We start from the raw sequence: 12011 nt of genomic DNA on the forward strand, positions 1-12011 counted from the left end.
GTTAGAAGGTTTAAATGCTCAAAGAGTCAGCTTCACAATATTATTTGTGGGTAACTGGGAACTCTGTCTCCAGAAGCTTTTATACAGTTTGTGGAAAAAGGTATCTGAAAATATATCATGTGCATGTGAATTCACACAAATGGCAGAAAAATAGTGCAAATGTAGAGAGCCGTCAGGCTTATTAGGAACAGTGAAGGACCAGCAAGAAGGACGACAAAAAATGATGAACTAGAATCTATTTCTCTGCCTTCAGTTACTACGATGGCCTATTTGTTAATCTGTGACTTGTTGGTAGTTTATAGGAATTTTATCTGTTTTATAAATCTTTTGTGTTTTAGAAATTGTTTGTAATTTGGAAGTCTTCTTCAAGGTAGAAAACCTTTGAGTTTTAAATGTGTTTCAAGATTGTTTGGATTTAAATGTGTATCACTAAGATAAATGAACTGTGTCTAAACAACTTTGTTAGCTTGAAGTATCTCCTCCTTGAAAGGGACAGGGGACTCTCCACTCAAATAGTGGGTATTAGCAGATAAACCCACTGTGGGGGATAAACAGGCAAGTGAACTAGTCTTTGAAGAGTAGGTAGTTGCAGTATAGCCTCCCTTTAGTGAGGATACTCATAGCTATATATATTGGATAGGGCTTAAGGTCTTTGCAACCCCAATATCATCACACACCAAAATCATATTTCTCCACAGCCCTGGACGTAAATGTTGGCTCACACAGCAATCCAATTCCCTTACAAATTTCCTTTATAACCTGCGTTCTTAATGTGGACACTTGGGTTGCTGGACTACAAACAGTAAATGCTGGAAATACTCAGAAGATCAGTCAGAGAATGTGGTGAAGGGAATCAGAATCAGATTTACTTTCACTGAAATTTATTGTTTTGGTGAAGCGTTACAATACAGGCATAACAAATTATAAGTTATAATAAAAACACAAATAAATAATGCAAATGAAGAATAGGGAGGTAGTGTTCATGGACCATTCAGAGATCTAATGGCAGAGGGGAAGCTGAAATACTGAGTGTGGGTCTTCAGCTCCTGTACCCCCTCCTTGATGACAGTGATGAGAAGAGGGCAGTTACCAAATGGTGAGGGTCTTTAATGATGAGTGAGTAATCTCCTCTAGGAGCTGGCTGAGACTCCAACCCTCGGATGTCACAAACGATCCTGGGTGTTCAGGCTTTTACTTTGAAATATAGTCCTGTCAACTTCTATTTTGATTGCATTGCTGATTTTAATTTTGATGGTGCTGCCACCTTTAAACTTGAAATTCAGTTGGTCCACATGACAAGGGTAGCTATTTTGTTTTGGAGTTTCTCAGTCAGACTGAAGCACATTTCCACATAAAAAACACAAAATGCTGGCAGAACTCAGCAGGCCAGACAGCATCTATGGGAGGAGGTAATAACGATGTTTCAGGCCAAAACCCTTCATCAGGATCTCACTGCTCCATTGTCATCTTTACACAGTCCACGGTCTCAGTGCACGTTCTCTGTGAACTGTACACAGTCTATGTTCTCACTGTTCCTTCTCTGTGATCTGTACACAGTCCATGGTCTCACTGCTCATTCTCTGTGATCTGTACACAGTCCACTGTCTCCCTGCTCATTCTCTGTAATCTGTACACTGTCCATGGTCTCACTGCTTGTTTTCTGTAATCTGTACACAGTCCATGGTCTCACTGCTCATTCTCTGTAATCTGTACACAGTCCATGGTCGCACTGTGTGTTCTCTGTAATCTGTACACAGTCCATGGTCTCACTGCTTGTTCTCTGTAATCTGTAAAACAGTCCACGGTCTCAGTGCTCATTCTCTGTAATCTGTACACAGTCCACAGTCTCAGTGCTTGTTCTCTGTGATCTGTACACAGTCCACGGACTCACTATTCACTTGAAATATGTACACAGTCCACGGATTTCCTGCTCGTTCTCTGTAATCTGTACACAGTCCACAGTCTCACTGCTCCTTTGTAATCTGTACACAGTCCATGGTCTCACTGCATGTTCTCTGTACTCTGTACACAGTCCATGGTCTCACTGCTCATTCTCTGTGATCTGTACACAGTCCACGGACTCACTATTCACTTGAAATATGTACACAGTCCACGGTCTTCCTGCTCGTTCTCTGTAATCTGTACACAGTCCACGGTCTCACTGCTCGTTCTCTAATCTGTACACACTCCACGGTCTCACTGCTCATTTTCCGTAATCCGTAAACAGTCCATGGTCTCCCTGCTCGTTCTCTGTAATCTGTACACAGTCCACGGTCTCAGAACTCCTTCTCTGTAATCTGTGCACAGTCCACAGTCTCACTGCTCATTTGTAATCTGTACACAGTCCATGGTCTCACTGCTCATTCTCTGTGATCTGTACACAGTCCATGGTCTCACTGCTCATCTCTGTAATCTGTACACAGTCCACGGTCTCACTGCTCGTTCTCTGTGATCTGTACACAGTCCACGGTCTCACTGCTCATTCTCTGTAATCTGTACACAGTCCATGGTCTCATTGCTTGTTCTCTGTAATCTGTACACAGTCCACGGTCTCACTGCTCGTTCTCTGTGATCTGTACACAGTCCACGGTCTCACTGCTCATTCTCTGTAATCTGTACAGAGTTCACAGTCACACTGCTTGTTCTCTGTAATCCATACACAGTCCACAGTGTCACTGCTCCTTTGTAATCTGTACAGAGTTCACAGTCACACTGCTCGTTCTCTGTAATCCATACACAGTCCACAGTCTCACTGCTCCTTTGTAATCTGTACAGAGTTCACAGTCACACTGCTTGTTCTCTGTAATCCATACACAGTCCACAGTCTCACTGCTCCTTTGTAATCTGTATAGAGTTCACAGTCACATTGCTCATTCTCTGTAATCCATACACAGTCCACAGTCTCACTGCTCCTTTGTAATCTGTATACAGTCCACAGTCTCACTGCTCCTTTGTAATCCTTACACAGTCCATAGTCTCCCTGCTTGTCCTCTGTAATCCGTACACAGTCCACAGTCTCACTGCTCCATTGTAATTTGTACACAATCCACAGTCTCACTGCTCCTTTGTAATCTGTACAGAGTTCACAGTCACACTGCTCGTTCTCTGTAATCCATACACAGTCCACAGTCTCACTGCTCCTTTGTAATCTGTACACAGTCCATGGTCTCACTGCTTGTTCTCTGTAATCTGTACACAGTCCACGGTCTCACTGCTTGTTCTCTGTAATCTGTACACAGTCCACAGTCTCAGTGCTCCTTTGTAATCTTTACACAGTCCACAGTCTCCCTGCTCATTCTCTTTAATCCGTACAGTCCATAGTCTCACTGCTCCTTTGTAATTTGTATACAGTTCACAGTCACACTGCTTGTTCTCTGTAATCCATACACAGTCCACAGTCTCACTGCTCCTTTGTAATCCATACACAGTCCACAGTCTCACTGCTCCTTTGTAATCCATACACAGTTCACAGTCACACTGCTCATTCTCTGTAATTCGTACACAGTCTCACTGCTCTTTTGTAATCCTTACACAGTCCATAGTCTCCCTGCTTGTCCTCTGTGATCTGTACACAGTCCACAGTCTCCCTGCTCGTTCTCTGTAATCTGTACACAGTCCACAGTCTCACTGCTCGTGCTCTGTAATCTGTACACAGTCCACAGTCTCACTGCTCGTTCTCTGTGATCTGTACACAGTCCATGGTCTCACTGCTCGTTCTCTGTAATCTGTACACAGTCCACAGTCTCACTGCTCGTTCTCTGTGATCTGTACACAGTCCACAGTCTCACTGCTCGTTCTCTGTAATCTGTACACCGTCCATAGTCTCCCTGCTTGTCCTCTGTAATCTGTACACAGTCCAGAGTCTCCCTGCTTGTCCTCTGTAATCTGTACACAGTCCATAGTCTCCCTGCTTGTCCTCTGTAATCTGTACACAGTCCACAGTCTCCCTGCTCATTCTCTGTAATCTGTACACAGTCCACAGTCTCACTGCTCGTTCTCTGTAATCTGTACACAGTCCATGGCCTCACTGCATGTTCTCTGTAATCTGTACACAGTCCATGGTCGCACTGCTTGTTCTTTGTAATCTGTACACAGTCCACAGTCTCACTGCTCCTTTGTAATCCATACACAGTTCACAGTCACACTGCTCATTCTCTGTAATTCGTACACAGTCTCACTGCTCTTTTGTAATCCTTACACAGTCCATAGTCTCCCTGCTTGTCCTCTGTGATCTGTACACAGTCCACAGTCTCCCTGCTTGTCCTCTGTGATCTGTACACAGTCCACAGTCTCCCTGCTCGTTCTCTGTAATCTGTACACAGTCCACAGTCTCACTGCTCGTGCTCTGTAATCTGTACACAGTCCACAGTCTCACTGCTCGTTCTCTGTGATCTGTACACAGTCCATGGTCTCACTGCTCGTTCTCTGTAATCTGTACACAGTCCACAGTCTCACTGCTCGTTCTCTGTGATCTGTACACAGTCCACAGTCTCACTGCTCGTTCTCTGTAATCTGTACACCATCCATAGTCTCCCTGCTTGTCCTCTGTAATCTGTACACAATCCATAGTCTCCCTGCTTGTCCTCTGTAATCTGTACACAGTCCACAGTCTCCCTGCTTGTCCTCTGTGATCTGTACACAGTCCACAGTCTCCCTGCTCGTTCTCTGTAATCTGTACACAGTCCACAGTCTCCCTGCTCATTCTCTGTAATCTGTACACAGTCCACAGTCTCACTGCTCGTTCTCTGTAATCTGTACACAGTCCATGGTCTCACTGCGTGTTCTCTGTAATCTGTACACAGTCCATAGTCGCACTGCTTGTTCTTTGTAATCTGTACACAGTCCACGGTCTCACTGCTCCTTTGTAATCTGTACACAGTCCACAGTCTCACTGCTTGTTCTTTGTAATCTGTACACAGTCCACAGTCACACTGCGTGTTCTCTGTAATCTGTACACAGTCCATTGTCTCACTGCTTGTTCTCTCTAATCTGTACACAGTTCACAGTCACACTGCTCGTTCTCTGTAATCCGTACACAGTCCACAGTCTCGCTGCTCCTTTGTAATTTGAACACAGTCCACAGTCTCACTGCTCGTTCTCTGTAATCTGTACACAGTCCACAGTCTCCCTGCTCATTCTCTTTAATCTGTACAGTCCACAGTCTCACTGCTCCTTTGTAATCTGTATACAGTCCACAGTCTCACTGCTCGTTCTCTGTAATTCGTACACAGTCTCACTGCTCCTTTGTAATCTGTATACAGTCCACAGTCTCACTGCAACTTTGTAATCTGTATACAGTCCACAGTCTCACTGCTCGTTCTCTGTAATTCGTACACAGTCTCACTGCTCCTTTGTAATCCTTACACAGTCCATAGTCTCCCTGCTTGTCCTCTGTGATCTGTACACAGTCCACAGTCTCACTGCTCGTTCTCTGTAATCTGTACACAGTCCACAGTCTCCCTGCTTGTCCTCTGTAATCTGTACACAGTTCACAGTCACACTGCTCCTTTGTAATCCTTACACAGTCCACAGTCTCACTGCTCGTTCTCTGTAATCTGTACACAGTCCACAGTCTCCCTGCACATTCTCTTTAATCCGTACAGTCCACAGTCTCACTGCTCCTTTGTAATCTGTACAGAGTTCACAGTCACACTGCTCGTTCTCTGTAATCCATTCACAGTCCACAGTCTCACTGCTCCTCTGTAATCTGTACACAGTTCACAGTCACACTGCTCCTTTGTAATCCTTACACAGTCCACAGTCTCACTGCTCGTTCTCTGTAATCTGTACACAGTCCACAGTCACACTGCTCGTTCTCTGTAATCCATTCACAGTCCACAGTCTCACTGCTCCTCTGTAATCTGTACACAGTTCACAGTCACACTGCTCCTTTGTAATCTGTATACAGTCCACAGTCTCACTGCTCCTTTGTAATCTGTATACAGTTCACAGTCACACTGCTCGTTCTCTGTAATTCGTACACAGTCTCACTGCTCCTTTGTAATCCTTACACAGTCCACAGTCTCCCTGTTCGTTCTCTGTAATCTGTATACAGTCCATGGTCGCACTGCGTGTTCTCTGTAATCTGTACACAGTCCATGGTCTCACTGCTTGTTCTCTGTAATCTGTACACAGTCCACAGTCACACTGCTTGTTCTCTGTAATCCGTACACAGTCCACAGTCTCACTGCTCCTTTGTAATCTGTACACAGTCCATGGTCTCACTGCTTGTTCTCTGAAATCTGTACATAGTCCATGGTCTCACTGCTTGTTCTCTGTAATCTGTACACAGTTCACAGTCACACTGCTCGTTCTCTGTAATCCATACACAGTCCACAGTCTCACTGCTCCTTTGTAATCTGTACACAGTCCATGGTCTCACTGCTTGTTCTCTGAAATCTGTACACAGTCCATGGTCTCACTGCTCGTTCTCTGAAATCTGTACACAGTCCATGGTCTCACTGCTTGTTCTCTGAAATCTGTACACAGTCCATGGTCTCACTGCTTGTTCTCTGTAATCCGTACACAGTCCACGGTCTCACTGTGTGTTCTCTGTAATCTGTACACAGTCCACAGTCTCACTGCTTGTTCTCTCTAATCCATACACAGTCCACGGTCTCACGGCGTGTTCTCTGTAATCTGTACACAGTCCACAGTCTCATTGCTTGTTCTCTCTAATCTGTACACAGTCCATGGTCTCACTGCATGTTCTCTGTAATCTGTACACAGTCCATGGTCGCACTGCGTGTTCTCTGTAATCTGTACACAGTCCATGGTCGCACTGCGTGTTCACTGTAATCTGTACACAGTCCATGGTCTCACTGCTTGTTCTCTCTAATCTGTACACAGTTCACAGTCGCACTGCTCGTTCTCTGTAATCCGTACACAGTCCACAGTCTCGCTGCTCCTTTGTAATCTGTACACAGTCCACAGTCTCCCTGCTCATTCTCTTTAATCTGTACAGTCCACAGTCTCACTGCTCCTTTGTAATCTGTACAGAGTTCACAGTCACACTGCTCCTTTGTAATTTGTATACAGTTCACAGTCACACTGCTCGTTCTCTGTAATCCATACACAGTCCACAGTCTCACTGCTCCTTTGTAATCTGTACAGAGTTCACAGTCACACTGCTTGTTCTCTGTAATCCATACACAGTCCACAGTCTCACTGCTCCTTTGTAATCTGTACAGAGTTCACAGTCACACTGCTTGTTCTCTGTAATCCATACACAGTCCACAGTCTCACTGCTCCTTTGTAATCTGTACAGTCCACAGTCTCACTGCTCCTTTGTAATCTGTATACAGTCCACAGTCTCACTGCTCCTTTGTAATCTGTATACAGTTCACAGTCACACTGCTCGTTCTCTGTAATTCGTACACAGTCCACAGTCTCACTGCTCCTTTGTAATCTGTATACAGTCCACAGTCTCACTGCTCCTTTGTAATCTGTATACAGTTCACAGTCACACTGCTCGTTCTCTGTAATTCGTACACAGTCTCACTGCTCCTTTGTAATCCTTACACAGTCCATAGTCTCCCTGCTTGTCCTCTGTGATCTGTACACAGTCCACAGTCTCACTGCTCGTTCTCTGTAATCTGTACACAGTCCACAGTCTCGCTGCTTGTCCTCTGTAATCTGTACACAGTCCACAGTCTCACTGCTCCTTTGTAATCTGTATACAGTCCACAGTCTCACTGCTCCTTTGTAATCTGTACACAGTCCACAGTCTCGCTGCTTGTCCTCTGTAATCTGTACACAGTTCACAGTCACACTGCTCCTTTGTAATCCTTACACAGTCCACAGTCTCACTGCTTGTTCTCTGAAATCTGTACACAGTCCATGGTCTCACTGCGTGTTCTCTGCAATCTGTACACAGTCCATGGTCTCACTGCTCGTTCTCTTTAATCCGTACACAGTCCACATTCTCACTGCTCCTTTGTAATTTGTACACAGTCCATGGTCTCACTGCTTGTTCTCTGAAATCTGTACACAGTCCATGGTCTCACTGCTCGTTCTCTTTAATCCGTACACAGTCCACAGTCTCACTGCTCCTTTGTAATCTGTACACAGTCCATGGTCTCACTGCGTGTTCTCTGCAATCTGTACACAGTCCATGGTCTCACTGCTTGTTCTCTGAAATCTGTACACAGTCCATGGTCTCACTGCTCCTTTGTAATCTGTACACAGTCCATGGTCTCACTGCGTGTTCTCTGCAATCTGTACACAGTCCATGGTCTCACTGCTCGTTCTCTTTAATCCGTACACAGTCCACAGTCTCACTGCTCCTTTGTCATCTGTACACAGTCCATGGTCTCTCTGCTGCTTTGCTTCTGGTCTACAGACTGTGTGTCCATCGGCTGAGTAAATACAGATTCCAAAAGATCATGTAAGATCTCCCTCCAGCTCTTTCAGCTCTCTGCATAGATGACCTCATTGACCTTCTAGAAGACCAAATCTGTCCTTTGCTATACTGCTGCTTTAAATAAATCTGTATGAAACCCCTTTTTACTGAGCATTTCTGGAATTGCAGCTTGTTAGCATCCACTGGACTCAGCGGTGAAAAACTCAGCTTTGTCAGGCTCCTTACAGGTAGGGTGTATGGAACTTTGTCCAGCCAAAACTAATGTTCTGATACATCGTCCACCCAAAGCCCGGCTTGTGTGAATGCTGTGCAAATTACTGTTCGTAGCAATCGTCTGTCAGCAAGAAATAACAGATTGTACACTGCATACAGTTGTACAGAGGTATATTTAAGAATATTACCTTAAACAAACAGTTATTAAAAGGAAGAAAATAACAAAAACCGCCCATTTTACTGAAACAGTCATGTGCATGGTGGAGCTCAGATCTTCCAGAAGCCATTGTTTTCGATGTACACTCTGCCCCTTCCGAATGTCGAAATCCATCTCAAACAAACGGGCTCTCCCACAGTGTACTGGTCCTTCCTCCCTGAAGCCATTCATCTGCACAAAGCACCTTGTGCAACAGGGATGGCATCCTCAGTCATCTTCCCTCCTGTCAAAGACCTCGACCCACACCAGCGTTGCACACAAAAAAACACTCTCCACCCAGCGTTCTCTGGAACCTTCTCCCAATTTCACCATCTTGATTGCCTGACATCACACTCCAAGGCTGAACAATAAAGCCTCTTATCTCAACTGAAAGCAGAACAGACTGTTCTTATAGACCTGCTAAAATGAAATATATCCAGCACAGCTATAACAATCTGAACCAGGGTGTTACATGTAGAAGCCCTTGAGATTCTCCTTCTCATTATCTGCCAGAGCAGCATTATGCCTTCTTTTAGCTCTCCTGATTTCCCTCAAATGCTCTCTTGCATTTTTGATAGTCTTCACGAACTTCACCTGTTCTTTGCTGCCTAGATCTGTTATGCACCTCCTTCCTTGCATGCCATCTTGGACAATGACTCCCATCCACTCCATAATGTACTGGTTAGGCACAGGAGTACATTCAGCCAGATACTCATTCCACCGAGATGTAACACTGAGCGTCATAGGAAGTCATTCCTACCTGTGGCCATCAAACTTTACAACTCCTCCCTCGGAGTGTTAGACACCCTGAGCCAATAGGCTGGTCCTGGACTTACTTCCACTTGGCATGATTAGCTTATTATTATTTAATTATTTATGGTTTTATATTGCTATATTTCTTCACTATTCTTGGTTGGTGCAGCTGTAATGAAACCCAATTTCCCTCGGGGTCAATAAAGTATGTCTGTCTGTCTGTGCTCTTAAACAGAGCCTCAATATCTCTCAGAAACCAAGGTTCCCTAAACCAGTTAGCCTTGCTTTTTATTCTGACAGGAACATACAAATGGTGTGTGCTCAAAATTTCACTTTTGAGGGCTTCCCACTTACCAAGCTCACCTTTACATGAAAGCAGCCTGTCCCAATCCACACTTGCTAGATGCTTTCTGATACCATTAAAATTTATTTTTCTCCAATTGAAATCTCAACTGGATCTATCCTTCTCCATAATTATCTCGAAACTAATAGGATTATGATCACTAGATCTAAGGTGTTCTCTACATACACTTCAATCACCCTGCCCTGTCTCATTTCCTTATAGGAGATGCAGGATCACATGATCTCCAGTTGGGGTTTCAATATATTGATCAAAGAAACTTTCCTGAACACATTTGACAAACTCTGTCTCATCCAGCCCTTTTACAGTATGGGAGTCCCAGTCAATATGTGGAAACTTAAAATCACTTACTATCACACAACCTTTTCCTTCCTCTGTCTGCAATCTCTACAATCTCTAAATCATGTTGACTATGGGATTGTCTATAATATGATCCCATTAATGTAGTCATCCCCATCTTATGCCTCAGTTCCACAAATGTAGCTTCAATAAGATGAGACCTCCTGTTGGAGCAATGCTGTGACATTTTCCCTGACTACTCGTGGCACCCCTCCTCCTTGGGCCCCTCCTGCTCTGTCATGTCTAAAGCAATGGACCCCTGAAATATTAAGCTAGCAGTCCTGCTCCTAATGCAGTCAACTCTCACTAATGGCTACAACATTATAGCCATCCCTATCAACAGTGTCCAAAGTGGTATAGTTGTTATTGAGGGAGCAACCACAGTGGTAGCCTGCAATAGTTGCCTATCCCTTTCCAACTCTTGACGATCACCCGGTTACTTGTGTCCTACACCTCAGGTGTAACCTTCTCCCTGTATTACCTGTCTCCTGAATGGCCTGGTGTTCATCCAGCTCCTGCTGCAGTTCCCTAACACGGTCTGTAAGAAGCTGCAGCTGGGTGCCCTTCTTGCAGGTATCGTTGTCAGGGGTACTGGAGACATTCCCTGCCTTCTCACGTCCTGCAAGAAGAGCATTCCACTGATTTGCTTGGCATTCCCACTGTTCTAACTGTGCAATAAAGAAGAAAGAAAGAAAGGTACTTGAAAATCTACCTGTAAGTTCCATTTGTTCTCACCTAAGTCTCTTTGAGCCTAAAACTCAAGCTCTCAACTCTACACTGTCCACTCATAAAATGGTCATTCACACAATGGCTGCTCCGCTAAAAGCTAACTTTGTTTTATTGTCCCTTGCCAAGAGCCTAATTATCACCCTGCACAGAACGTTCCAACTGGCCCCGCTTTCCTTTTCAAATCTCATTGGCAGTCTAATAGTTCCTTGCAATCTCTTGGCAATGTATTCTTCATCTATCTTCCTCACTATCTATGATCATCCATATTACCTGCAATCACTAAACCATTTTTTGAAACAGTTTACCAACACACCTTTGATCACTTCTGTCTTAACTTCAAGTCACATCTGCCAAAATTTGCTTAGTTACCTCCTCAGTGAGAAACTCAGACTGTGAAGTGATCTCCCTGCATGAAGCCATGCTCACTTCCCCTAATCAGTCGTTACATTTTCAAGTGAACATAAATCCTATCTCTCAGCAACCTCTCCAACAACTTGTCATTTTCTTCAGCAGTTTCCAGATATATAGTTTCCAGATTTATCCTGCTGCCCTTCTTGAAAAGAGAGAAAATGTTAGCTGCCTTCCTGTCTGCTGAGCACCACATCAAAGTGCAAATATCTTTGTCAGAGTCACAGTAACCTCTTGAGAAAGATCCCATCAGCCCCACAATTTATCAACCTCAATGTGCTCCAATATTCCAGTATTTCTAACACTTCCTGCTGTGCTCCAGAATATCAGCACCCTCTGAGCTTCCACATCTTTCTCCCTGGTGAACATGAACGAAATGCATTTGCTTAGGACTTTGCTCATATCCCCTGATTCCGTGCATAGACTAGTATCCAGTCTTTGATGGAGATTTGGTCCTTTTTTGTCTCTCCTCTGGTTTCTAATATTTTTTAAAGATTTAGAATTCTCCTACTTGCTAAGGTCATTTCATGGCTCCTTTTCTCTTCCTAATCTCTTTATTTTCTTCTTTTATATCCCTGGAAACTTCAAGGGGTTTGTTCAGTACTAATTTCCATACCTAATATTTGCTACTGTCTTTTCATGATCAAATC

Source organism: Hemitrygon akajei, chromosome 3 (genome assembly GCF_048418815.1).
Source record: "Hemitrygon akajei chromosome 3, sHemAka1.3, whole genome shotgun sequence".
Lineage (NCBI taxonomy): Eukaryota > Metazoa > Chordata > Chondrichthyes > Myliobatiformes > Dasyatidae > Hemitrygon > Hemitrygon akajei.